General features: G+C 44.5%; 32 non-coding genes across 32 annotated transcripts; all 32 read right to left on the bottom strand.

Moving 5' to 3' along the window:
- Window positions 1-5: 5 nt before the first annotated feature.
- Window positions 6-124, bottom strand: LOC130396628 (5S ribosomal RNA). Its single transcript, XR_008899253.1, has one exon. It is a non-coding gene; the product is annotated as a 5S ribosomal RNA (ribosomal RNA).
- A 529-nt stretch (window positions 125-653) lies between these two features.
- Window positions 654-772, bottom strand: LOC130396627 (5S ribosomal RNA). Its single transcript, XR_008899252.1, has one exon. It is a non-coding gene; the product is annotated as a 5S ribosomal RNA (ribosomal RNA).
- Window positions 773-1,301: 529 nt separating this feature from the next.
- On the bottom strand, window positions 1,302-1,420 carry LOC130396626 (5S ribosomal RNA). The gene has a single exon (XR_008899251.1). It is a non-coding gene; the product is annotated as a 5S ribosomal RNA (ribosomal RNA).
- Window positions 1,421-1,949: 529 nt separating this feature from the next.
- On the bottom strand, window positions 1,950-2,068 carry LOC130396624 (5S ribosomal RNA). The gene has a single exon (XR_008899249.1). It is a non-coding gene; the product is annotated as a 5S ribosomal RNA (ribosomal RNA).
- Window positions 2,069-2,597: 529 nt separating this feature from the next.
- On the bottom strand, window positions 2,598-2,716 carry LOC130396623 (5S ribosomal RNA). The gene has a single exon (XR_008899248.1). It is a non-coding gene; the product is annotated as a 5S ribosomal RNA (ribosomal RNA).
- A 529-nt stretch (window positions 2,717-3,245) lies between these two features.
- Window positions 3,246-3,364, bottom strand: LOC130396622 (5S ribosomal RNA). The gene has a single exon (XR_008899247.1). It is a non-coding gene; the product is annotated as a 5S ribosomal RNA (ribosomal RNA).
- Window positions 3,365-3,893: 529 nt separating this feature from the next.
- LOC130396621 (5S ribosomal RNA) lies at window positions 3,894-4,012 on the bottom strand. The gene has a single exon (XR_008899246.1). It is a non-coding gene; the product is annotated as a 5S ribosomal RNA (ribosomal RNA).
- Window positions 4,013-4,541: 529 nt separating this feature from the next.
- Window positions 4,542-4,660, bottom strand: LOC130396620 (5S ribosomal RNA). The gene has a single exon (XR_008899245.1). It is a non-coding gene; the product is annotated as a 5S ribosomal RNA (ribosomal RNA).
- Window positions 4,661-5,189: 529 nt separating this feature from the next.
- LOC130396619 (5S ribosomal RNA) lies at window positions 5,190-5,308 on the bottom strand. The gene has a single exon (XR_008899244.1). It is a non-coding gene; the product is annotated as a 5S ribosomal RNA (ribosomal RNA).
- Window positions 5,309-5,837: 529 nt separating this feature from the next.
- Window positions 5,838-5,956, bottom strand: LOC130396617 (5S ribosomal RNA). The gene has a single exon (XR_008899243.1). It is a non-coding gene; the product is annotated as a 5S ribosomal RNA (ribosomal RNA).
- Window positions 5,957-6,485: 529 nt separating this feature from the next.
- LOC130396616 (5S ribosomal RNA) lies at window positions 6,486-6,604 on the bottom strand. Its single transcript, XR_008899242.1, has one exon. It is a non-coding gene; the product is annotated as a 5S ribosomal RNA (ribosomal RNA).
- Window positions 6,605-7,123: 519 nt separating this feature from the next.
- Window positions 7,124-7,242, bottom strand: LOC130396615 (5S ribosomal RNA). Its single transcript, XR_008899241.1, has one exon. It is a non-coding gene; the product is annotated as a 5S ribosomal RNA (ribosomal RNA).
- A 529-nt stretch (window positions 7,243-7,771) lies between these two features.
- LOC130396614 (5S ribosomal RNA) lies at window positions 7,772-7,890 on the bottom strand. The gene has a single exon (XR_008899240.1). It is a non-coding gene; the product is annotated as a 5S ribosomal RNA (ribosomal RNA).
- Window positions 7,891-8,419: 529 nt separating this feature from the next.
- LOC130396612 (5S ribosomal RNA) lies at window positions 8,420-8,538 on the bottom strand. Its single transcript, XR_008899238.1, has one exon. It is a non-coding gene; the product is annotated as a 5S ribosomal RNA (ribosomal RNA).
- Window positions 8,539-10,568: 2,030 nt separating this feature from the next.
- LOC130399764 (5S ribosomal RNA) lies at window positions 10,569-10,687 on the bottom strand. The gene has a single exon (XR_008902263.1). It is a non-coding gene; the product is annotated as a 5S ribosomal RNA (ribosomal RNA).
- A 519-nt stretch (window positions 10,688-11,206) lies between these two features.
- On the bottom strand, window positions 11,207-11,325 carry LOC130396611 (5S ribosomal RNA). The gene has a single exon (XR_008899237.1). It is a non-coding gene; the product is annotated as a 5S ribosomal RNA (ribosomal RNA).
- Window positions 11,326-11,854: 529 nt separating this feature from the next.
- Window positions 11,855-11,973, bottom strand: LOC130396610 (5S ribosomal RNA). The gene has a single exon (XR_008899236.1). It is a non-coding gene; the product is annotated as a 5S ribosomal RNA (ribosomal RNA).
- A 529-nt stretch (window positions 11,974-12,502) lies between these two features.
- LOC130396609 (5S ribosomal RNA) lies at window positions 12,503-12,621 on the bottom strand. The gene has a single exon (XR_008899235.1). It is a non-coding gene; the product is annotated as a 5S ribosomal RNA (ribosomal RNA).
- Window positions 12,622-13,150: 529 nt separating this feature from the next.
- Window positions 13,151-13,269, bottom strand: LOC130396608 (5S ribosomal RNA). Its single transcript, XR_008899234.1, has one exon. It is a non-coding gene; the product is annotated as a 5S ribosomal RNA (ribosomal RNA).
- Window positions 13,270-13,798: 529 nt separating this feature from the next.
- Window positions 13,799-13,917, bottom strand: LOC130396607 (5S ribosomal RNA). Its single transcript, XR_008899233.1, has one exon. It is a non-coding gene; the product is annotated as a 5S ribosomal RNA (ribosomal RNA).
- Window positions 13,918-14,442: 525 nt separating this feature from the next.
- On the bottom strand, window positions 14,443-14,561 carry LOC130396606 (5S ribosomal RNA). The gene has a single exon (XR_008899232.1). It is a non-coding gene; the product is annotated as a 5S ribosomal RNA (ribosomal RNA).
- Window positions 14,562-15,090: 529 nt separating this feature from the next.
- LOC130396605 (5S ribosomal RNA) lies at window positions 15,091-15,209 on the bottom strand. Its single transcript, XR_008899231.1, has one exon. It is a non-coding gene; the product is annotated as a 5S ribosomal RNA (ribosomal RNA).
- Window positions 15,210-15,738: 529 nt separating this feature from the next.
- LOC130396604 (5S ribosomal RNA) lies at window positions 15,739-15,857 on the bottom strand. Its single transcript, XR_008899230.1, has one exon. It is a non-coding gene; the product is annotated as a 5S ribosomal RNA (ribosomal RNA).
- A 2,029-nt stretch (window positions 15,858-17,886) lies between these two features.
- LOC130399761 (5S ribosomal RNA) lies at window positions 17,887-18,005 on the bottom strand. The gene has a single exon (XR_008902261.1). It is a non-coding gene; the product is annotated as a 5S ribosomal RNA (ribosomal RNA).
- A 520-nt stretch (window positions 18,006-18,525) lies between these two features.
- On the bottom strand, window positions 18,526-18,644 carry LOC130396603 (5S ribosomal RNA). Its single transcript, XR_008899229.1, has one exon. It is a non-coding gene; the product is annotated as a 5S ribosomal RNA (ribosomal RNA).
- A 529-nt stretch (window positions 18,645-19,173) lies between these two features.
- Window positions 19,174-19,292, bottom strand: LOC130399621 (5S ribosomal RNA). The gene has a single exon (XR_008902126.1). It is a non-coding gene; the product is annotated as a 5S ribosomal RNA (ribosomal RNA).
- Window positions 19,293-19,821: 529 nt separating this feature from the next.
- Window positions 19,822-19,939, bottom strand: LOC130395050 (5S ribosomal RNA). Its single transcript, XR_008898150.1, has one exon. It is a non-coding gene; the product is annotated as a 5S ribosomal RNA (ribosomal RNA).
- A 529-nt stretch (window positions 19,940-20,468) lies between these two features.
- Window positions 20,469-20,587, bottom strand: LOC130396600 (5S ribosomal RNA). Its single transcript, XR_008899227.1, has one exon. It is a non-coding gene; the product is annotated as a 5S ribosomal RNA (ribosomal RNA).
- A 519-nt stretch (window positions 20,588-21,106) lies between these two features.
- LOC130396599 (5S ribosomal RNA) lies at window positions 21,107-21,225 on the bottom strand. Its single transcript, XR_008899226.1, has one exon. It is a non-coding gene; the product is annotated as a 5S ribosomal RNA (ribosomal RNA).
- A 529-nt stretch (window positions 21,226-21,754) lies between these two features.
- Window positions 21,755-21,873, bottom strand: LOC130396598 (5S ribosomal RNA). Its single transcript, XR_008899225.1, has one exon. It is a non-coding gene; the product is annotated as a 5S ribosomal RNA (ribosomal RNA).
- Window positions 21,874-22,401: 528 nt separating this feature from the next.
- Window positions 22,402-22,520, bottom strand: LOC130399900 (5S ribosomal RNA). Its single transcript, XR_008902393.1, has one exon. It is a non-coding gene; the product is annotated as a 5S ribosomal RNA (ribosomal RNA).
- A 528-nt stretch (window positions 22,521-23,048) lies between these two features.
- On the bottom strand, window positions 23,049-23,167 carry LOC130396597 (5S ribosomal RNA). Its single transcript, XR_008899224.1, has one exon. It is a non-coding gene; the product is annotated as a 5S ribosomal RNA (ribosomal RNA).
- Window positions 23,168-23,596: the final 429 nt, after the last annotated feature.

Genomic DNA, 23,596 nt, shown 5'->3' with positions numbered 1-23,596 from the left:
GAAAAAGCTTACAGCACCTGGTATTCCCAGGCGGTCTCCCATCCAAGTACTAACCAGGCCCGACCCTGCTTAGCTTCCGAGATCAGACGAGATCGGGCGTGTTCAGGGTGGTATGGCCGTAAGCAATTAGTGCAGGCGCAAAACCAGGTTTTATACAGTAGCACATAAGGAGTGAGAAAGCTGCTGAGGCTCGACGTTACACTTTTACAAAAACAATCATTAGTTAGATATAAACGGCAGTAATTGATTCAGTAGGACTCCTTATCCATGTAAACGATCATTGTGACATCTGAATTCATTAATTATCTGAAATACACTGCGTGTGCGTGTGATGTTAAATGTTTGAACCAAGGTTAACGGTTAAAGTGTCAGAGAATGGGTGGTGATTTTTTGACGTCCTCCCATGATCTGAAGTGAGCGTGCGTGTTTGTGTTGGTGAAAGTTTAAGAAATGTACAACTGTCGGTTCAGCTCTCTGGTGCTCCCTGCTGGCAGTATCACTATACTGTCCTCATGTTTCACAAAAATAGTTTTGAGAGACGTTGTCAGTTTTTGTATGTTGCTTAAATCCTCCAAAGCGGTTGGCAGTAAACATCAGGTCACGGTACGCCACGGTAGGCCACGGAGTCAATGAGCTCGAGTTGAAAAAGAAAAAGCTTACAGCACCTGGTATTCCCAGGCGGTCTCCCATCCAAGTACTAACCAGGCCCGACCCTGCTTAGCTTCCGAGATCAGACGAGATCGGGCGTGTTCAGGGTGGTATGGCCGTAAGCAATTAGTGCAGGCGCAAAACCAGGTTTTATACAGTAGCACATAAGGAGTGAGAAAGCTGCTGAGGCTCGACGTTACACTCTTACAAAAACAATCATTAGTTAGATATAAACGGCAGTAATTGATTCAGTAGGACTCCTTATCCATGTAAACGATCATTGTGACATCTGAATTCATTAATTATCTGAAATACACTGCGTGTGCGTGTGATGTTAAATGTTTGAACCAAGGTTAACGGTTAAAGTGTCAGAGAATGGGTGGTGATTTTTTGACGTCCTCCCATGATCTGAAGTGAGCGTGCGTGTTTGTGTTGGTGAAAGTTTAAGAAATGTACAACTGTCGGTTCAGCTCTCTGGTGCTCCCTGCTGGCAGTATCACTATACTGTCCTCATGTTTCACAAAAATAGTTTTGAGAGACGTTGTCAGTTTTTGTATGTTGCTTAAATCCTCCAAAGCGGTTGGCAGTAAACATCAGGTCACGGTACGCCACGGTAGGCCACGGAGTCAATGAGCTCGAGTTGAAAAAGAAAAAGCTTACAGCACCTGGTATTCCCAGGCGGTCTCCCATCCAAGTACTAACCAGGCCCGACCCTGCTTAGCTTCCGAGATCAGACGAGATCGGGCGTGTTCAGGGTGGTATGGCCGTAAGCAATTAGTGCAGGCGCAAAACCAGGTTTTATACAGTAGCACATAAGGAGTGAGAAAGCTGCTGAGGCTCGACGTTACACTTTTACAAAAACAATCATTAGTTAGATATAAACGGCAGTAATTGATTCAGTAGGACTCCTTATCCATGTAAACGATCATTGTGACATCTGAATTCATTAATTATCTGAAATACACTGCGTGTGCGTGTGATGTTAAATGTTTGAACCAAGGTTAACGGTTAAAGTGTCAGAGAATGGGTGGTGATTTTTTGACGTCCTCCCATGATCTGAAGTGAGCGTGCGTGTTTGTGTTGGTGAAAGTTTAAGAAATGTACAACTGTCGGTTCAGCTCTCTGGTGCTCCCTGCTGGCAGTATCACTATACTGTCCTCATGTTTCACAAAAATAGTTTTGAGAGACGTTGTCAGTTTTTGTATGTTGCTTAAATCCTCCAAAGCGGTTGGCAGTAAACATCAGGTCACGGTACGCCACGGTAGGCCACGGAGTCAATGAGCTCGAGTTGAAAAAGAAAAAGCTTACAGCACCTGGTATTCCCAGGCGGTCTCCCATCCAAGTACTAACCAGGCCCGACCCTGCTTAGCTTCCGAGATCAGACGAGATCGGGCGTGTTCAGGGTGGTATGGCCGTAAGCAATTAGTGCAGGCGCAAAACCAGGTTTTATACAGTAGCACATAAGGAGTGAGAAAGCTGCTGAGGCTCGACGTTACACTTTTACAAAAACAATCATTAGTTAGATATAAACGGCAGTAATTGATTCAGTAGGACTCCTTATCCATGTAAACGATCATTGTGACATCTGAATTCATTAATTATCTGAAATACACTGCGTGTGCGTGTGATGTTAAATGTTTGAACCAAGGTTAACGGTTAAAGTGTCAGAGAATGGGTGGTGATTTTTTGACGTCCTCCCATGATCTGAAGTGAGCGTGCGTGTTTGTGTTGGTGAAAGTTTAAGAAATGTACAACTGTCGGTTCAGCTCTCTGGTGCTCCCTGCTGGCAGTATCACTATACTGTCCTCATGTTTCACAAAAATAGTTTTGAGAGACGTTGTCAGTTTTTGTATGTTGCTTAAATCCTCCAAAGCGGTTGGCAGTAAACATCAGGTCACGGTACGCCACGGTAGGCCACGGAGTCAATGAGCTCGAGTTGAAAAAGAAAAAGCTTACAGCACCTGGTATTCCCAGGCGGTCTCCCATCCAAGTACTAACCAGGCCCGACCCTGCTTAGCTTCCGAGATCAGACGAGATCGGGCGTGTTCAGGGTGGTATGGCCGTAAGCAATTAGTGCAGGCGCAAAACCAGGTTTTATACAGTAGCACATAAGGAGTGAGAAAGCTGCTGAGGCTCGACGTTACACTTTTACAAAAACAATCATTAGTTAGATATAAACGGCAGTAATTGATTCAGTAGGACTCCTTATCCATGTAAACGATCATTGTGACATCTGAATTCATTAATTATCTGAAATACACTGCGTGTGCGTGTGATGTTAAATGTTTGAACCAAGGTTAACGGTTAAAGTGTCAGAGAATGGGTGGTGATTTTTTGACGTCCTCCCATGATCTGAAGTGAGCGTGCGTGTTTGTGTTGGTGAAAGTTTAAGAAATGTACAACTGTCGGTTCAGCTCTCTGGTGCTCCCTGCTGGCAGTATCACTATACTGTCCTCATGTTTCACAAAAATAGTTTTGAGAGACGTTGTCAGTTTTTGTATGTTGCTTAAATCCTCCAAAGCGGTTGGCAGTAAACATCAGGTCACGGTACGCCACGGTAGGCCACGGAGTCAATGAGCTCGAGTTGAAAAAGAAAAAGCTTACAGCACCTGGTATTCCCAGGCGGTCTCCCATCCAAGTACTAACCAGGCCCGACCCTGCTTAGCTTCCGAGATCAGACGAGATCGGGCGTGTTCAGGGTGGTATGGCCGTAAGCAATTAGTGCAGGCGCAAAACCAGGTTTTATACAGTAGCACATAAGGAGTGAGAAAGCTGCTGAGGCTCGACGTTACACTTTTACAAAAACAATCATTAGTTAGATATAAACGGCAGTAATTGATTCAGTAGGACTCCTTATCCATGTAAACGATCATTGTGACATCTGAATTCATTAATTATCTGAAATACACTGCGTGTGCGTGTGATGTTAAATGTTTGAACCAAGGTTAACGGTTAAAGTGTCAGAGAATGGGTGGTGATTTTTTGACGTCCTCCCATGATCTGAAGTGAGCGTGCGTGTTTGTGTTGGTGAAAGTTTAAGAAATGTACAACTGTCGGTTCAGCTCTCTGGTGCTCCCTGCTGGCAGTATCACTATACTGTCCTCATGTTTCACAAAAATAGTTTTGAGAGACGTTGTCAGTTTTTGTATGTTGCTTAAATCCTCCAAAGCGGTTGGCAGTAAACATCAGGTCACGGTACGCCACGGTAGGCCACGGAGTCAATGAGCTCGAGTTGAAAAAGAAAAAGCTTACAGCACCTGGTATTCCCAGGCGGTCTCCCATCCAAGTACTAACCAGGCCCGACCCTGCTTAGCTTCCGAGATCAGACGAGATCGGGCGTGTTCAGGGTGGTATGGCCGTAAGCAATTAGTGCAGGCGCAAAACCAGGTTTTATACAGTAGCACATAAGGAGTGAGAAAGCTGCTGAGGCTCGACGTTACACTCTTACAAAAACAATCATTAGTTAGATATAAACGGCAGTAATTGATTCAGTAGGACTCCTTATCCATGTAAACGATCATTGTGACATCTGAATTCATTAATTATCTGAAATACACTGCGTGTGCGTGTGATGTTAAATGTTTGAACCAAGGTTAACGGTTAAAGTGTCAGAGAATGGGTGGTGATTTTTTGACGTCCTCCCATGATCTGAAGTGAGCGTGCGTGTTTGTGTTGGTGAAAGTTTAAGAAATGTACAACTGTCGGTTCAGCTCTCTGGTGCTCCCTGCTGGCAGTATCACTATACTGTCCTCATGTTTCACAAAAATAGTTTTGAGAGACGTTGTCAGTTTTTGTATGTTGCTTAAATCCTCCAAAGCGGTTGGCAGTAAACATCAGGTCACGGTACGCCACGGTAGGCCACGGAGTCAATGAGCTCGAGTTGAAAAAGAAAAAGCTTACAGCACCTGGTATTCCCAGGCGGTCTCCCATCCAAGTACTAACCAGGCCCGACCCTGCTTAGCTTCCGAGATCAGACGAGATCGGGCGTGTTCAGGGTGGTATGGCCGTAAGCAATTAGTGCAGGCGCAAAACCAGGTTTTATACAGTAGCACATAAGGAGTGAGAAAGCTGCTGAGGCTCGACGTTACACTTTTACAAAAACAATCATTAGTTAGATATAAACGGCAGTAATTGATTCAGTAGGACTCCTTATCCATGTAAACGATCATTGTGACATCTGAATTCATTAATTATCTGAAATACACTGCGTGTGCGTGTGATGTTAAATGTTTGAACCAAGGTTAACGGTTAAAGTGTCAGAGAATGGGTGGTGATTTTTTGACGTCCTCCCATGATCTGAAGTGAGCGTGCGTGTTTGTGTTGGTGAAAGTTTAAGAAATGTACAACTGTCGGTTCAGCTCTCTGGTGCTCCCTGCTGGCAGTATCACTATACTGTCCTCATGTTTCACAAAAATAGTTTTGAGAGACGTTGTCAGTTTTTGTATGTTGCTTAAATCCTCCAAAGCGGTTGGCAGTAAACATCAGGTCACGGTACGCCACGGTAGGCCACGGAGTCAATGAGCTCGAGTTGAAAAAGAAAAAGCTTACAGCACCTGGTATTCCCAGGCGGTCTCCCATCCAAGTACTAACCAGGCCCGACCCTGCTTAGCTTCCGAGATCAGACGAGATCGGGCGTGTTCAGGGTGGTATGGCCGTAAGCAATTAGTGCAGGCGCAAAACCAGGTTTTATACAGTAGCACATAAGGAGTGAGAAAGCTGCTGAGGCTCGACGTTACACTTTTACAAAAACAATCATTAGTTAGATATAAACGGCAGTAATTGATTCAGTAGGACTCCTTATCCATGTAAACGATCATTGTGACATCTGAATTCATTAATTATCTGAAATACACTGCGTGTGCGTGTGATGTTAAATGTTTGAACCAAGGTTAACGGTTAAAGTGTCAGAGAATGGGTGGTGATTTTTTGACGTCCTCCCATGATCTGAAGTGAGCGTGCGTGTTTGTGTTGGTGAAAGTTTAAGAAATGTACAACTGTCGGTTCAGCTCTCTGGTGCTCCCTGCTGGCAGTATCACTATACTGTCCTCATGTTTCACAAAAATAGTTTTGAGAGACGTTGTCAGTTTTTGTATGTTGCTTAAATCCTCCAAAGCGGTTGGCAGTAAACATCAGGTCACGGTACGCCACGGTAGGCCACGGAGTCAATGAGCTCGAGTTGAAAAAGAAAAAGCTTACAGCACCTGGTATTCCCAGGCGGTCTCCCATCCAAGTACTAACCAGGCCCGACCCTGCTTAGCTTCCGAGATCAGACGAGATCGGGCGTGTTCAGGGTGGTATGGCCGTAAGCAATTAGTGCAGGCGCAAAACCAGGTTTTATACAGTAGCACATAAGGAGTGAGAAAGCTGCTGAGGCTCGACGTTACACTTTTACAAAAACAATCATTAGTTAGATATAAACGGCAGTAATTGATTCAGTAGGACTCCTTATCCATGTAAACGATCATTGTGACATCTGAATTCATTAATTATCTGAAATACACTGCGTGTGCGTGTGATGTTAAATGTTTGAACCAAGGTTAACGGTTAAAGTGTCAGAGAATGGGTGGTGATTTTTTGACGTCCTCCCATGATCTGAAGTGAGCGTGCGTGTTTGTGTTGGTGAAAGTTTAAGAAATGTACAACTGTCGGTTCAGCTCTCTGGTGCTCCCTGCTGGCAGTATCACTATACTGTCCTCATGTTTCACAAAAATAGTTTTGAGAGACGTTGTCAGTTTTTGTATGTTGCTTAAATCCTCCAAAGCGGTTGGCAGTAAACATCAGGTCACGGTACGCCACGGTAGGCCACGGAGTCAATGAGCTCGAGTTGAAAAAGAAAAAGCTTACAGCACCTGGTATTCCCAGGCGGTCTCCCATCCAAGTACTAACCAGGCCCGACCCTGCTTAGCTTCCGAGATCAGACGAGATCGGGCGTGTTCAGGGTGGTATGGCCGTAAGCAATTAGTGCAGGCGCAAAACCAGGTTTTATACAGTAGCACATAAGGAGTGAGAAAGCTGCTGAGGCTCGACGTTACACTTTTACAAAAACAATCATTAGTTAGATATAAACGGCAGTAATTGATTCAGTAGGACTCCTTATCCATGTAAACGATCATTGTGACATCTGAATTCATTAATTATCTGAAATACACTGCGTGTGCGTGTGATGTTAAATGTTTGAACCAAGGTTAACGGTTAAAGTGTCAGAGAATGGGTGGTGATTTTTTGACGTCCTCCCATGATCTGAAGTGAGCGTGCGTGTTTGTGTTGGTGAAAGTTTAAGAAATGTACAACTGTCGGTTCAGCTCTCTGGTGCTCCCTGCTGGCAGTATCACTATACTGTCCTCATGTTTCACAAAAATAGTTTTGAGAGACGTTGTCAGTTTTTGTATGTTGCTTAAATCCTCCAAAGCGGTTGGCAGTAAACATCAGGTCACGGTACGCCACGGAGTCAATGAGCTCGAGTTGAAAAAGAAAAAGCTTACAGCACCTGGTATTCCCAGGCGGTCTCCCATCCAAGTACTAACCAGGCCCGACCCTGCTTAGCTTCCGAGATCAGACGAGATCGGGCGTGTTCAGGGTGGTATGGCCGTAAGCAATTAGTGCAGGCGCAAAACCAGGTTTTATACAGTAGCACATAAGGAGTGAGAAAGCTGCTGAGGCTCGACGTTACACTCTTACAAAAACAATCATTAGTTAGATATAAACGGCAGTAATTGATTCAGTAGGACTCCTTATCCATGTAAACGATCATTGTGACATCTGAATTCATTAATTATCTGAAATACACTGCGTGTGCGTGTGATGTTAAATGTTTGAACCAAGGTTAACGGTTAAAGTGTCAGAGAATGGGTGGTGATTTTTTGACGTCCTCCCATGATCTGAAGTGAGCGTGCGTGTTTGTGTTGGTGAAAGTTTAAGAAATGTACAACTGTCGGTTCAGCTCTCTGGTGCTCCCTGCTGGCAGTATCACTATACTGTCCTCATGTTTCACAAAAATAGTTTTGAGAGACGTTGTCAGTTTTTGTATGTTGCTTAAATCCTCCAAAGCGGTTGGCAGTAAACATCAGGTCACGGTACGCCACGGTAGGCCACGGAGTCAATGAGCTCGAGTTGAAAAAGAAAAAGCTTACAGCACCTGGTATTCCCAGGCGGTCTCCCATCCAAGTACTAACCAGGCCCGACCCTGCTTAGCTTCCGAGATCAGACGAGATCGGGCGTGTTCAGGGTGGTATGGCCGTAAGCAATTAGTGCAGGCGCAAAACCAGGTTTTATACAGTAGCACATAAGGAGTGAGAAAGCTGCTGAGGCTCGACGTTACACTCTTACAAAAACAATCATTAGTTAGATATAAACGGCAGTAATTGATTCAGTAGGACTCCTTATCCATGTAAACGATCATTGTGACATCTGAATTCATTAATTATCTGAAATACACTGCGTGTGCGTGTGATGTTAAATGTTTGAACCAAGGTTAACGGTTAAAGTGTCAGAGAATGGGTGGTGATTTTTTGACGTCCTCCCATGATCTGAAGTGAGCGTGCGTGTTTGTGTTGGTGAAAGTTTAAGAAATGTACAACTGTCGGTTCAGCTCTCTGGTGCTCCCTGCTGGCAGTATCACTATACTGTCCTCATGTTTCACAAAAATAGTTTTGAGAGACGTTGTCAGTTTTTGTATGTTGCTTAAATCCTCCAAAGCGGTTGGCAGTAAACATCAGGTCACGGTACGCCACGGTAGGCCACGGAGTCAATGAGCTCGAGTTGAAAAAGAAAAAGCTTACAGCACCTGGTATTCCCAGGCGGTCTCCCATCCAAGTACTAACCAGGCCCGACCCTGCTTAGCTTCCGAGATCAGACGAGATCGGGCGTGTTCAGGGTGGTATGGCCGTAAGCAATTAGTGCAGGCGCAAAACCAGGTTTTATACAGTAGCACATAAGGAGTGAGAAAGCTGCTGAGGCTCGACGTTACACTTTTACAAAAACAATCATTAGTTAGATATAAACGGCAGTAATTGATTCAGTAGGACTCCTTATCCATGTAAACGATCATTGTGACATCTGAATTCATTAATTATCTGAAATACACTGCGTGTGCGTGTGATGTTAAATGTTTGAACCAAGGTTAACGGTTAAAGTGTCAGAGAATGGGTGGTGATTTTTTGACGTCCTCCCATGATCTGGGCCCCGTTTCCCGAAAGCATCGTTAGCCTAAGTGGATCGTGAAGTGCGTCGTAAGGGCATCGTAGAGTTTTCACCGCGTTTCCCGAAAGCATCGTGGGGAACGAACGTCTTGAAAACGCTCGTAGCTAACGAGTACTCCAGGGGTGCTCGTAGGACGCTAAGAGCATCGTCAGCTATAGCCTCAGTGGCGACACCATCGGACATTCCGTCTATTGGATGCGTTTTATTAAAACGCATTGCGCCTTTATGTTCTTAGTTTGGTAATTAATAAAGATTATTAATTTATTTATTAATAAAGATGTTAAAATGGCCAAAATAAAACGGGACAGTCCAGAAAATGTTTGCGCAGGCAGGGCACTCAAAATGTGTGAGAGAAAGTGGGGGGATTTGTGCAGACTGACATAGGCTACTCATAAAACGTAGCATAAAATAATGTAAAAATTAAATTAAATTAAAAAAAATTAAAATAAAGAAATAAAATAAATTATAAAAAACAAGCAAAGGAGCAGGCAAAAGGCTGGGATATGGTGGGGATTGGTCACGTTGACGGGAATGTTTAGTGACATGTGGGAGGGTGGAGGGGGTTAAAAAAAAGTCTCAATCACTCTTCGACGCGCATGAAAACCAGCCGCGTAGTTATGAGGGAGGCCGTCCTCACACCGATCTTCCTCGTCGTCATCGTCCTCAGCGTCCTCCGGTTCAAGCAATGCCACCCCAGCCTTAGCTGCAATGTTGTGCAACATAGCCGTCACACATATCACGGCGCATGACTTGGCCGGCGAAAACTGGAGCCCTCCGCCTGACTTGTGATGAAGGCATCTAATATAGCGCAACTTCCACCTCCCGATCGTGCGCTCAACGATGCACCGGGCCAGACGGTGGGCTTCGTTGTATTCCTCATCAATACATACCTTACCCTATTTCCGGAGGGGCTTTTATAGCCAATCAAATGATCAATCAAGGAAACCCTTATGCGGAATCAGATTAAGTCGGCTCTCTTTGCTGCGCAAAGCATGTTTCAGAAATCAGCCCATTAAGATAAATGTAGTTGTCACACAAGCAATTTTTAATTTTTTGTCATATGGAATTATTTCAGGGGGGAAAATGCCGTGAAACGCACAGTGCATTCAGGATTAGGACTGATATATGTCGGTTTAAGCCTAATCAATTGTGTTTTAATGTCTTGCTATAGCATTCATCTAATTGCAGTCTATTTTTTTCGGAGGCTACTCTGCTGTTGTCCTTGATGGGGATTTATTTTAACCCTTTTTAACACAATTTTCCTGCGACATTCCTGCGTCTCCCCCTCCTACGGAGCCCATTTCAGCACCGTGTCAGTAGACAGTTACAATCCTACGACGTCGTGAGTGCAGCGAATGCGCGTTCACGTTAAGAGGAGTTTCGGGAAACGCTCCAAAGAAATTGACGATGGATCGCAAGATCCATCGTGAGAATGATCGTACGAGCGTGGATCCATCGTTATCGGGAAACGGGGCCCTGAAGTGAGCGTGCGTGTTTGTGTTGGTGAAAGTTTAAGAAATGTACAACTGTCGTTTCAGCTCTCTGGTGCTCCCTGCTGGCAGTATCACTATACTGTCCTCATGTTTCACAAAAATAGTTTTGAGAGACGTTGTCAGTTTTTGTATGTTGCTTAAATCCTCCAAAGCGGTTGGCAGTAAACATCAGGTCACGGTACGCCACGGTAGGCCACGGAGGCAATGAGCTCGAGTTTAAAAAGAAAAAGCTTACAGCACCTGGTATTCCCAGGCGGTCTCCCATCCAAGTACTAACCAGGCCCGACCCTGCTTAGCTCCCGAGTTCAGACGAGATCGGGCGTGTTCAGGGTGGTATGGCCGTAAGCAATTAGTGCAGGCGCAAAACCAGGTTTTATACAGTAGCACATAAGGAGTGAGAAAGCGGCTGAGGCTCGACGTTACACTTTTACAAAAACAATCATTAGTTAGATATAAACGGCAGTAATTGATTCAGTAGGACTCCTTATCCATGTAAACGATCATTGTGACATCTGAATTCATTAATTATCTGAAATACACTGCGTGTGCGTGTGATGTTAAATGTTTGAACCAAGGTTAACGGTTAAAGTGTCAGAGAATGGGTGGTGATTTTTTGACGTCCTCCCATGATCTGAAGTGAGCGTGCATGTTTGTGTTGGTGAAAGTTTAAGAAATGTACAACTGTCGGTTCAGCTCTCTGGTGCTCCCTGCTGGCAGTATCACTATACTGTCCTCATGTTTCACAAAAACAGTTTTGAGAGACGTTGTCAGTTTTTGTATGTTGCTTAAATCCTCCAAAGCGGTTGGCAGTAAACATCAGGTCACGGTACACCACGGAGTCAATGAGCTCGAGTTGAAAAAGAAAAAGCTTACAGCACCTGGTATTCCCAGGCGGTCTCCCATCCAAGTACTAACCAGGCCCGACCCTGCTTAGCTTCCGAGATCAGACGAGATCGGGCGTGTTCAGGGTGGTATGGCCGTAAGCAATTAGTGCAGGCGCAAAACCAGGTTTTATACAGTAGCACATAAGGAGTGAGAAAGCTGCTGAGGCTTGACGTTACACTTTTACAAAAACAATCATTAGTTAGATATAAACGGCAGTAATTGATTCAGTAGGACTCCTTATCCATGTAAACGATCATTGTGACATCTGAATTCATTAATTATCTGAAATACACTGCGTGTGCGTGTGATGTTAAATGTTTGAACCAAGGTTAACGGTTAAAGTGTCAGAGAATGGGTGGTGATTTTTTGACGTCCTCCCATGATCTGAAGTGAGCGTGCGTGTTTGTGTTGGTGAAAGTTTAAGAAATGTACAACTGTCGGTTCAGCTCTCTGGTGCTCCCTGCTGGCAGTATCACTATACTGTCCTCATGTTTCACAAAAATAGTTTTGAGAGACGTTGTCAGTTTTTGTATGTTGCTTAAATCCTCCAAAGCGGTTGGCAGTAAACATCAGGTCACGGTACGCCACGGTAGGCCACGGAGTCAATGAGCTCGAGTTGAAAAAGAAAAAGCTTACAGCACCTGGTATTCCCAGGCGGTCTCCCATCCAAGTACTAACCAGGCCCGACCCTGCTTAGCTTCCGAGATCAGACGAGATCGGGCGTGTTCAGGGTGGTATGGCCGTAAGCAATTAGTGCAGGCGCAAAACCAGGTTTTATACAGTAGCACATAAGGAGTGAGAAAGCTGCTGAGGCTCGACGTTACACTTTTACAAAAACAATCATTAGTTAGATATAAACGGCAGTAATTGATTCAGTAGGACTCCTTATCCATGTAAACGATCATTGTGACATCTGAATTCATTAATTATCTGAAATACACTGCGTGTGCGTGTGATGTTAAATGTTTGAACCAAGGTTAACGGTTAAAGTGTCAGAGAATGGGTGGTGATTTTTTGACGTCCTCCCATGATCTGAAGTGAGCGTGCGTGTTTGTGTTGGTGAAAGTTTAAGAAATGTACAACTGTCGGTTCAGCTCTCTGGTGCTCCCTGCTGGCAGTATCACTATACTGTCCTCATGTTTCACAAAAATAGTTTTGAGAGACGTTGTCAGTTTTTGTATGTTGCTTAAATCCTCCAAAGCGGTTGGCAGTAAACATCAGGTCACGGTACGCCACGGTAGGCCACGGAGTCAATGAGCTCGAGTTGAAAAAGAAAAAGCTTACAGCACCTGGTATTCCCAGGCGGTCTCCCATCCAAGTACTAACCAGGCCCGACCCTGCTTAGCTTCCGAGATCAGACGAGATCGGGCGTGTTCAGGGTGGTATGGCCGTAAGCAATTAGTGCAGGCGCAAAACCAGGTTTTATACAGTAGCACATAAGGAGTGAGAAAGCTGCTGAGGCTCGACGTTACACTTTTACAAAAACAATCATTAGTTAGATATAAACGGCAGTAATTGATTCAGTAGGACTCCTTATCCATGTAAACGATCATTGTGACATCTGAATTCATTAATTATCTGAAATACACTGCGTGTGCGTGTGATGTTAAATGTTTGAACCAAGGTTAACGGTTAAAGTGTCAGAGAATGGGTGGTGATTTTTTGACGTCCTCCCATGATCTGAAGTGAGCGTGCGTGTTTGTGTTGGTGAAAGTTTAAGAAATGTACAACTGTCGGTTCAGCTCTCTGGTGCTCCCTGCTGGCAGTATCACTATACTGTCCTCATGTTTCACAAAAATAGTTTTGAGAGACGTTGTCAGTTTTTGTATGTTGCTTAAATCCTCCAAAGCGGTTGGCAGTAAACATCAGGTCACGGTACGCCACGGTAGGCCACGGAGTCAATGAGCTCGAGTTGAAAAAGAAAAAGCTTACAGCACCTGGTATTCCCAGGCGGTCTCCCATCCAAGTACTAACCAGGCCCGACCCTGCTTAGCTTCCGAGATCAGACGAGATCGGGCGTGTTCAGGGTGGTATGGCCGTAAGCAATTAGTGCAGGCGCAAAACCAGGTTTTATACAGTAGCACATAAGGAGTGAGAAAGCTGCTGAGGCTCGACGTTACACTTTTACAAAAACAATCATTAGTTAGATATAAACGGCAGTAATTGATTCAGTAGGACTCCTTATCCATGTAAACGATCATTGTGACATCTGAATTCATTAATTATCTGAAATACACTGCGTGTGCGTGTGATGTTAAATGTTTGAACCAAGGTTAACGGTTAAAGTGTCAGAGAATGGGTGGTGATTTTTTGACGTCCTCCCATGATCTGAAGTGAGCGTGCGTGTTTGTGTTGGTGAAAGTTTAAGAAATGTACAACTGTCGGTTCAGCTCTCTGGTGCTCCCTGCTGGCAGTATCACTATACTGTCCTCATGTTTCACAAAAATAGTTTTGAGAGACGTTGTCAGTTTTTGTATGTTGCTTAAATCCTCCAAAGCGGTTGGCAGTAAACATCAGGTCACGGTACGCCACGGTAGGCCACGGAGTCAATGAGCTCGAGTTGAAAAAGAAAAAGCTTACAGCACCTGGTATTCCCAGGCGGTCTCCCATCCAAGTACTAACCAGGCCCGACCCTGCTTAGCTTCCGAGATCAGACGAGATCGGGCGTGTTCAGGGTGGTATGGCCGTAAGCAATTAGTGCAGGCGCAAAACCAGGTTTTATACAGTAGCACATAAGGAGTGAGAAAGCTGCTGAGGCTCGACGTTACACTTTTACAAAAACAATCATTAGTTAGATATAAACGGCAGTAATTGATTCAGTAGGACTCCTTATCCATGTAAACGATCATTGTGACATCTGAATTCATTAATTATCTGAAATACACTGCGTGTGCGTGTGATGTTAAATGTTTGAACCAAGGTTAACGGTTAAAGTGTCAGAGAATGGGTGGTGATTTTTTGACGTCCTCCCATGATCTGAAGTGAGCGTGCGTGTTTGTGTTGGTGAAAGTTTAAGAAATGTACAACTGTCGGTTCAGCTCTCTGGTGCTCCCTGCTGGCAGTATCACTATACTGTCCTCATGTTTCACAAAAATAGTTTTGAGAGACGTTGTCAGTTTTTGTATGTTGCTTAAATCCTCCAAAGCGGTTGGCAGTAAACATCAGGTCACGGTACGCCAGGGCCACGGAGTCAATGAGCTCGAGTTGAAAAAGAAAAAGCTTACAGCACCTGGTATTCCCAGGCGGTCTCCCATCCAAGTACTAACCAGGCCCGACCCTGCTTAGCTTCCGAGATCAGACGAGATCGGGCGTGTTCAGGGTGGTATGGCCGTAAGCAATTAGTGCAGGCGCAAAACCAGGTTTTATACAGTAGCACATAAGGAGTGAGAAAGCTGCTGAGGCTCGACGTTACACTCTTACAAAAACAATCATTAGTTAGATATAAACGGCAGTAATTGATTCAGTAGGACTCCTTATCCATGTAAACGATCATTGTGACATCTGAATTCATTAATTATCTGAAATACACTGCGTGTGCGTGTGATGTTAAATGTTTGAACCAAGGTTAACGGTTAAAGTGTCAGAGAATGGGTGGTGATTTTTTGACGTCCTCCCATGATCTGAAGTGAGCGTGCGTGTTTGTGTTGGTGAAAGTTTAAGAAATGTACAACTGTCGGTTCAGCTCTCTGGTGCTCCCTGCTGGCAGTATCACTATACTGTCCTCATGTTTCACAAAAATAGTTTTGAGAGACGTTGTCAGTTTTTGTATGTTGCTTAAATCCTCCAAAGCGGTTGGCAGTAAACATCAGGTCACGGTACGCCACGGTAGGCCACGGAGTCAATGAGCTCGAGTTGAAAAAGAAAAAGCTTACAGCACCTGGTATTCCCAGGCGGTCTCCCATCCAAGTACTAACCAGGCCCGACCCTGCTTAGCTTCCGAGATCAGACGAGATCGGGCGTGTTCAGGGTGGTATGGCCGTAAGCAATTAGTGCAGGCGCAAAACCAGGTTTTATACAGTAGCACATAAGGAGTGAGAAAGCTGCTGAGGCTCGACGTTACACTTTTACAAAAACAATCATTAGTTAGATATAAACGGCAGTAATTGATTCAGTAGGACTCCTTATCCATGTAAACGATCATTGTGACATCTGAATTCATTAATTATCTGAAATACACTGCGTGTGCGTGTGATGTTAAATGTTTGAACCAAGGTTAACGGTTAAAGTGTCAGAGAATGGGTGGTGATTTTTTGACGTCCTCCCATGATCTGAAGTGAGCGTGCGTGTTTGTGTTGGTGAAAGTTTAAGAAATGTACAACTGTCGGTTCAGCTCTCTGGTGCTCCCTGCTGGCAGTATCACTATACTGTCCTCATGTTTCACAAAAATAGTTTTGAGAGACGTTGTCAGTTTTTGTATGTTGCTTAAATCCTCCAAAGCGGTTGGCAGTAAACATCAGGTCACGGTACGCCACGGTAGGCCACGGAGTCAATGAGCTCGAGTTGAAAAAGAAAAAGCTTACAGCACCTGGTATTCCCAGGCGGTCTCCCATCCAAGTACTAACCAGGCCCGACCCTGCTTAGCTTCCGAGATCAGACGAGATCGGGCGTGTTCAGGGTGGTATGGCCGTAAGCAATTAGTGCAGGCGCAAAACCAGGTTTTATACAGTAGCACATAAGGAGTGAGAAAGCTGCTGAGGCTCGACGTTACACTTTTACAAAAACAATCATTAGTTAGATATAAACGGCAGTAATTGATTCAGTAGGACTCCTTATCCATGTAAACGATCATTGTGACATCTGAATTCATTAATTATCTGAAATACACTGCGTGTGCGTGTGATGTTAAATGTTTGAACCAAGGTTAACGGTTAAAGTGTCAGAGAATGGGTGGTGATTTTTTGACGTCCTCCCATGATCTGGGCCCCGTTTCCCGAAAGCATCGTTAGCCTAAGTGGATCGTGAAGTGCGTCGTAAGGGCATCGTAGAGTTTTCACCGCGTTTCCCGAAAGCATCGTGGGGAACGAACGTCTTGAAAACGCTCGTAGCTAACGAGTACTCCAGGGGTGCTCGTAGGACGCTAAGAGCATCGTCAGCTATAGCCTCAGTGGCGACACCATCGGACATTCCGTCTATTGGATGCGTTTTATTGAAACGCATTGCGCCTTTATGTTCTTAGTTTGGTAATTAATAAAGATTATTAATTTATTTATTAATAAAGATGTTAAAATGGCCAAAATAAAACGGGACAGTCCAGAAAATGTTTGCGCAGGCAGGGCACTCAAAATGTGTGAGAGAAAGTGGGGGGATTTGTGCAGACTGACATAGGCTACTCATAAAACGTAGCATAAAATAATGTAAAGAATTAAATTAAATTAAAAAAAATTAAAATAAAGAAATAAAATAAATTATAAAAACAAGCAAAGGAGCAGGCAAAAGGCTGGGATATGGTGGGGATTGGTCACGTTGACGGGAATGTTTAGTGACATGTGGGAGGGTGGAGGGGGTTAAAAAAAGTCTCAATCACTCTTCGACGCGCATGAAAACCAGCCGCGTAGTTATGAGGGAGGCCGTCCTCACACCGATCTTCCTCGTCGTCATCGTCCTCAGCGTCCTCCGGTTCAAGCAATGCCACCCCAGCCTTAGCTGCAATGTTGTGCAACATAGCCGTCACACATATCACGGCGCATGACTTGGCCGGCGAAAACTGGAGCCCTCCGCCTGACTTGTGATGAAGGCATCTAATATAGCGCAACTTCCACCTCCCGATCGTGCGCTCAACGATGCACCGGGCCAGACGGTGGGCTTCGTTGTATTCCTCATCAATACATACCTTACCCTATTTCCGGAGGGGCTTTTATAGCCAATCAAATGATCAATCAAGGAAACCCTTATGCGGAATCAGATTAAGTCGGCTCTCTTTGCTGCGCAAAGCATGTTTCAGAAATCAGCCCATTAAGATAAATGTAGTTGTCACACAAGCAATTTTTAATTTTTTGTCATATGGAATTATTTCAGGGGGGAAAATGCCGTGAAACGCACAGTGCATTCAGGATTAGGACTGATATATGTCGGTTTAAGCCTAATCAATTGTGTTTTAATGTCTTGCTATAGCATTCATCTAATTGCAGTCTATTTTTTTCGGAGGCTACTCTGCTGTTGTCCTTGATGGGGATTTATTTTAACCCTTTTTAACACAATTTTCCTGCGACATTCCTGCGTCTCCCCCTCCTACGGAGCCCATTTCAGCACCGTGTCAGTAGACAGTTACAATCCTACGACGTCGTGAGTGCAGCGAATGCGCGTTCACGTTAAGAGGAGTTTCGGGAAACGCTCCAAAGAAATTGACGATGGATCGCAAGATCCATCGTGAGAATGATCGTACGAGCGTGGATCCATCGTTATCGGGAAACGGGGCCCTGAAGTGAGCGTGCGTGTTTGTGTTGGTGAAAGTTTAAGAAATGTACAACTGTCGTTTCAGCTCTCTGGTGCTCCCTGCTGGCAGTATCACTATACTGTCCTCATGTTTCACAAAAATAGTTTTGAGAGACGTTGTCAGTTTTTGTATGTTGCTTAAATCCTCCAAAGCGGTTGGCAGTAAACATCAGGTCACGGTACGCCACGGTAGGCCACGGAGGCAATGAGCTCGAGTTTAAAAAGAAAAAGCTTACAGCACCTGGTATTCCCAGGCGGTCTCCCATCCAAGTACTAACCAGGCCCGACCCTGCTTAGCTCCCGAGTTCAGACGAGATCGGGCGTGTTCAGGGTGGTATGGCCGTAAGCAATTAGTTCAGGCGCAAAACCAGGTTTTATACAGTAGCACATAAGGAGTGAGAAAGCGGCTGAGGCTCGACGTTACACTTTTACAAAAACAATCATTAGTTAGATATAAACGGCAGTAATTGATTCAGTAGGACTCCTTATCCATGTAAACGATCATTGTGACATCTGAATTCATTAATTATCTGAAATACACTGCGTGTGCGTGTGATGTTAAATGTTTGAACCAAGGTTAACGGTTAAAGTGTCAGAGAATGGGTGGTGATTTTTTGACGTCCTCCCATGATCTGAAGTGAGCGTGCATGTTTGTGTTGGCTGAAAGTTTAAGAAATGTACAACTGTCGGTTCAGCTCTCTGGTGCTCCCTGCTGGCAGTATCACTATACTGTCCTCATGTTTCACAAAAACAGTTTTGAGAGACGTTGTCAGTTTTTGTATGTTGCTTAAATCCTCCAAAGCGGTTGGCAGTAAACATCAGGTCACGGTACACCACGGAGTCAATGAGCTCGAGTTGAAAAAGAAAAAGCTTACAGCACCTGGTATTCCCAGGCGGTCTCCCATCCAAGTACTAACCAGGCCCGACCCTGCTTAGCTTCCGAGATCAGACGAGATCGGGCGTGTTCAGGGTGGTATGGCCGTAAGCAATTAGTGCAGGCGCAAAACCAGGTTTTATACAGTAGCACATAAGGAGTGAGAAAGCTGCTGAGGCTTGACGTTACACTTTTACAAAAACAATCATTAGTTAGATATAAACGGCAGTAATTGATTCAGTAGGACTCCTTATCCATGTAAACGATCATTGTGACATCTGAATTCATTAATTATCTGAAATACACTGCGTGTGCGTGTGATGTTAAATGTTTGAACCAAGGTTAACGGTTAAAGTGTCAGAGAATGGGTGGTGATTTTTTGACGTCCTCCCATGATCTGAAGTGAGCGTGTGTGTTTGTGTTGGTGAAAGTTTAAGAAATGTACAACTGTCGGTTCAGCTCTCTGGTGCTCCCTGCTGGCAGTATCACTATACTGTCCTCATGTTTCACAAAAATAGTTTTGAGAGACGTTGTCAGTTTTTGTATGTTGCTTAAATCCTCCAAAGCGGTTGGCAGTAAACATCAGGTCACGGTACGCCACGGTAGGCCACGGAGTCAATGAGCTCGAGTTGAAAAAGAAAAAGCTTACAGCACCTGGTATTCCCAGGCGGTCTCCCATCAAAGTACTAACCAGGCCCGACCCTGCTTAGCTTCCGAGATCAGACGAGATCGGGCGTGTTCAGGGTGGTATGGCCGTAAGCAATTAGTGCAGGCGCAAAACCAGGTTTTATACAGTAGCACATCAGGAGTGAGAAAGCTGCTGAGGCTCGACGTTACACTTTTACAAAAACAATCATTAGTTAGATATAAACGGCAGTAATTGATTCAGTAGGACTCCTTATCCATGTAAACGATCATTGTGACATCTGAATTCATTAATTATCTGAAATACACTGCGTGTGCGTGTGATGTTAAATGTTTGAACCAAGGTTAACGGTTAAAGTGTCAGAGAATGGGTGGTGATTTTTTGACGTCCTCCCATGATCTGAAGTGAGCGTGCGTGTTTGTGTTGGTGAAAGTTTAAGAAATGTACAACTGTCGGTTCAGCTCTCTGGTGCTCCCTGCTGGCAGTATCACTATACTGTCCTCATGTTTCACAAAAATAGTTTTGAGAGACGTTGTCAGTTTTTGTATGTTGCTTAAATCCTCCAAAGCGGTTGGCAGTAAACATCAGGTCACGGTACGCCACGGTAGGCCACGGAGTCAATGAGCTCGAGTTGAAAAAGAAAAAGCTTACAGCACCTGGTATTCCCAGGCGGTCTCCATCCAAGTACTAACCAGGCCCGACCCTGCTTAGCTTCCGAGATCAGACGAGATCGGGCTTGTTCAGGGTGGTATGGCCGTAAGCAATTAGTGCAGGCGCAAAACCAGGTTTTATACAGTAGCACATAAGGAGTGAGAAAGCTGCTGAGGCTCGACGTTACACTTTTACAAAAACAATCATTAGTTAGATATAAACGGCAGTAATTGATTCAGTAGGACTCCTTATCCATGTAAACGATCATTGTGACATCTGAATTCATTAATTATCTGAAATACACTGCGTGTGCGTGTGATGTTAAATGTTTGAACCAAGGTTAACGGTTAAAGTGTCAGAGAATGGGTGGTGATTTTTTGACGTCCTCCCATGATCTGAAGTGAGCGTGCGTGTTTGTGTTGGTGAAAGTTTAAGAAATGTACAACTGTCGGTTCAGCTCTCTGGTGCTCCCTGCTGGCAGTATCACTATACTGTCCTCATGTTTCACAAAAATAGTTTTGAGAGACGTTGTCAGTTTTTGTATGTTGCTTAAATCCTCCAAAGCGGTTGGCAGTAAACATCAGGTCACGGTACGCCACGGTAGGCCACGGAGTCAATGAGCTCGAGTTGAAAAAGAAAAAGCTTACAGCACCTGGTATTCCCAGGCGGTCTCCCATCCAAGTACTAACCAGGCCCGACCCTGCTTAGCTTCCGAGATCAGACGAGATCGGGCGTGTTCAGGGTGGTATGGCCGTAAGCAATTAGTGCAGGCGCAAAACCAGGTTTTATACAGTAGCACATAAGGAGTGAGAAAGCTGCTGAGGCTCGACGTTACACTTTTACAAAAACAATCATTAGTTAGATATAAACGGCAGTAATTGATTCAGTAGGACTCCTTATCCATGTAAACGATCATTGTGACATCTGAATTCATTAATTATCTGAAATACACTGCGTGTGCGTGTGATGTTAAATGTTTGAACCAAGGTTAACGGTTAAAGTGTCAGAGAATGGGTGGTGATTTTTTGACGTCCTCCCATGATCTGAAGTGAGCGTGCGTGTTTGTGTTGGTGAAAGTTTAAGAAATGTACAACTGTCGGTTCAGCTCTCTGGTGCTCCCTGCTGGCAGTATCACTATACTGTCCTCATGTTTCACAAAAATAGTTTTGAGAGACGTTGTCAGTTTTTGTATGTTGCTTAAATCCTCCAAAGCGGTTGGCAGTAAACATCAGGTCACGGTACGCCACGGAGTCAATGAGCTCGAGTTGAAAAAGAAAAAGCTTACAGCACCTGGTATTCCCAGGCGGTCTCCCATCCAAGTACTAACCAGGCCCGACCCTGCTTAGCTTCCGAGATCAGACGAGATCGGGCGTGTTCAGGGTGGTATGGCCGTAAGCAATTAGTGCAGGCGCAAAACCAGGTTTTATACAGTAGCACATAAGGAGTGAGAAAGCTGCTGAGGCTCGACGTTACACTCTTACAAAAACAATCATTAGTTAGATATAAACGGCAGTAATTGATTCAGTAGGACTCCTTATCCATGTAAACGATCATTGTGACATCTGAATTCATTAATTATCTGAAATACACTGCGTGTGCGTGTGATGTTAAATGTTTGAACCAAGGTTAACGGTTAAAGTGTCAGAGAATGGGTGGTGATTTTTTGACGTCCTCCCATGATCTGAAGTGAGCGTGCGTGTTTGTGTTGGTGAAAGTTTAAGAAATGTACAACTGTCGGTTCAGCTCTCTGGTGCTCCCTGCTGGCAGTATCACTATACTGTCCTCATGTTTCACAAAAATAGTTTTGAGAGACGTTGTCAGTTTTTGTATGTTGCTTAAATCCTCCAAAGCGGTTGGCAGTAAACATCAGGTCACGGTACGCCACGGTAGGCCACGGAGTCAATGAGCTCGAGTTGAAAAAGAAAAAGCTTACAGCACCTGGTATTCCCAGGCGGTCTCCCATCCAAGTACTAACCAGGCCCGACCCTGCTTAGCTTCCGAGATCAGACGAGATCGGGCGTGTTCAGGGTGGTATGGCCGTAAGCAATTAGTGCAGGCGCAAAACCAGGTTTTATACAGTAGCACATAAGGAGTGAGAAAGCTGCTGAGGCTCGACGTTACACTTTTACAAAAACAATCATTAGTTAGATATAAACGGCAGTAATTGATTCAGTAGGACTCCTTATCCATGTAAACGATCATTGTGACATCTGAATTCATTAATTATCTGAAATACACTGCGTGTGCGTGTGATGTTAAATGTTTGAACCAAGGTTAACGGTTAAAGTGTCAGAGAATGGGTGGTGATTTTTTGACGTCCTCCCATGATCTGAAGTGAGCGTGCGTGTTGTGTTGGTGAAAGTTTAAGAAATGTACAACTGTCGGTTCAGCTCTCTGGTGCTCCCTGCTGGCAGTATCACTATACTGTCCTCATGTTTCACAAAAATAGTTTTGAGAGACGTTGTCAGTTTTTGTATGTTGCTTAAATCCTCCAAAGCGGTTGGCAGTAAACATCAGGTCACGGTACGCCACGGTAGGCCACGGAGTCAATGAGCTCGAGTTGAAAAAGAAATAGCTTACAGCACCTGGTATTCCCAGGCGGTCTCCCATCCAAGTACTAACCAGGCCCGACCCTGCTTAGCTTCCGAGATCAGACGAGATCGGGCGTGTTCAGGGTGGTATTGCCGTAAGCAATTAGTGCAGGCGCAAAACCAGGTTTTATACAGTAGCACATAAGGAGTGAGAAAGCTGCTGAGGCTCGACGTTACACTCTTACAAAAACAATCATTAGTTAGATATAAACGGCAGTAATTGATTCAGTAGGACTCCTTATCCATGTAAACGATCATTGTGACATCTGAATTCATTAATTATCTGAATACACTGCGTGTGCGTGTGATGTTAAATGTTTGAACCAAGGTTAACGGTTAAAGTGTCAGAGAATGGGTGGTGATTTTTTGACGTCCTCCCATGATCTGAAGTGAGCGTGCGTGTTTGTGTTGGTGAAAGTTTAAGAAATGTACAACTGTCGGTTCAGCTCTCTGGTGCTCCCTGCTGGCAGTATCACTATACTGTCCTCATGTTTCACAAAAATAGTTTTGAGAGACGTTGTCAGTTTTTGTATGTTGCTTAAATCCTCCAAAGCGGTTGGCAGTAAACATCAGGTCACGGTACGCCACGGTAGGCCACGGAGTCAATGAGCTCGAGTTGAAAAAGAAAAAGCTTACAGCACCTGGTATTCCCAGGCGGTCTCCCATCCAAGTACTAACCAGGCCCGACCCTGCTTAGCTTCCGAGATCAGACGAGATCGGGCGTGTTCAGGGTGGTATGGCCGTAAGCAATTAGTGCAGGCGCAAAACCAGGTTTATACAGTAGCACATAAGGAGTGAGAAAGCTGCTGAGGCTCGACGTTACACTTTTACAAAAACAATCATTAGTTAGATATAACGGCAGAGTAATTGATTCAGTAGGACTCCTTATCCATGTAAACGATCATTGTGACATCTGAATTCATTAATTATCTGAAATACACTGCGTGTGCTGGTGATGTTAAATGTTTGAACCAAGGTAACGGTTTAAAGTGTCAGAGAATGGGTGGTGATTTTTTGACGTCCTCCCATGATCTGAGTGAGCGTGCGTGTTTGTGTTGGTGGAAAGTTTAAGAAATGTACAACTGTCGGTTCAGCTCTCTGGTGCTCCCTGCTGGCAGTATACCTATACTGTCCTCATGTTTCACAAAAATAGTTTGAGAGACGTTGTCAGTTTTTG

The sequence above is a fragment of the Gadus chalcogrammus genome, chromosome 12 (genome assembly GCF_026213295.1).
Source record: "Gadus chalcogrammus isolate NIFS_2021 chromosome 12, NIFS_Gcha_1.0, whole genome shotgun sequence".
Taxonomy (NCBI): domain Eukaryota; kingdom Metazoa; phylum Chordata; class Actinopteri; order Gadiformes; family Gadidae; genus Gadus; species Gadus chalcogrammus.
Note: the sequence above shows the minus strand (reverse complement) of the source record. Positions and strands in the feature narration are given on the sequence as shown.